This window comes from Ursus americanus, chromosome 24 (genome assembly GCF_024610735.1).
Source record: "Ursus americanus isolate L20-20 chromosome 24, mUrsAme1.1.p, whole genome shotgun sequence".
NCBI classification, from domain to species: domain Eukaryota; kingdom Metazoa; phylum Chordata; class Mammalia; order Carnivora; family Ursidae; genus Ursus; species Ursus americanus.
Genome location: NC_142150.1, coordinates 41,403,844 through 41,404,374, shown reverse-complemented (window position 1 = coordinate 41,404,374; position 531 = coordinate 41,403,844). Strand labels below are relative to the sequence as shown.

General features: G+C 52.9%; 1 non-coding gene across 1 annotated transcript; it reads right to left on the bottom strand.

Annotated features, from left to right (window-relative positions):
• On the bottom strand, nucleotides 1-130 carry LOC123778535 (small nucleolar RNA SNORA18). Its single transcript, XR_006775939.2, has one exon. It is a non-coding gene; the product is annotated as a small nucleolar RNA SNORA18 (small nucleolar RNA).
• Nucleotides 131-531: the final 401 nt, after the last annotated feature.

Genomic DNA, 531 nt, shown 5'->3' with positions numbered 1-531 from the left:
AGATATCTTGTAGTTCTTTCCCACAGATCTAACACATAGTTCTGTGAATAAAGGAAACGACGCATCTACTCTGTGAGGCATTTCCAGCGATGTAGGTCTACAGAAAAAGCCCCACCGGGTTGACCTCAACAGGGGGATCTTGCTCTTAGCAAGATGTACACTCCCCGGCTGATTGTGCTTTGATGATGCTGGTAAATGACGCATTACCTGCGACCCTGTGGGATCCAGACCAGGGGTCCGGTCGAGGTGCGGTTTTAGGGCATCTGGCAATGGCCAGGCTTTAGCATGGTTTTGGTGAGTTCAGGGATTTCTCCCTGGAAGGCAACTACTCGTGGCTGAGAGCGGGCCCTCTGCCCCAGACAGCCTTGCTTTGGTTCCAGCTCCACTACCCCAGGGCTGGGGAACCTTAGGCAGGTCCTCTAATTGCTCTCTGTTTGTCTCCCCATATGAGACATGGGCGTACTCCAGTAGCCGCCTTAGCCACAACCGTCTGTCAGAGAGAAGAGAGGACTCATTATGAGGAGAGTCGGG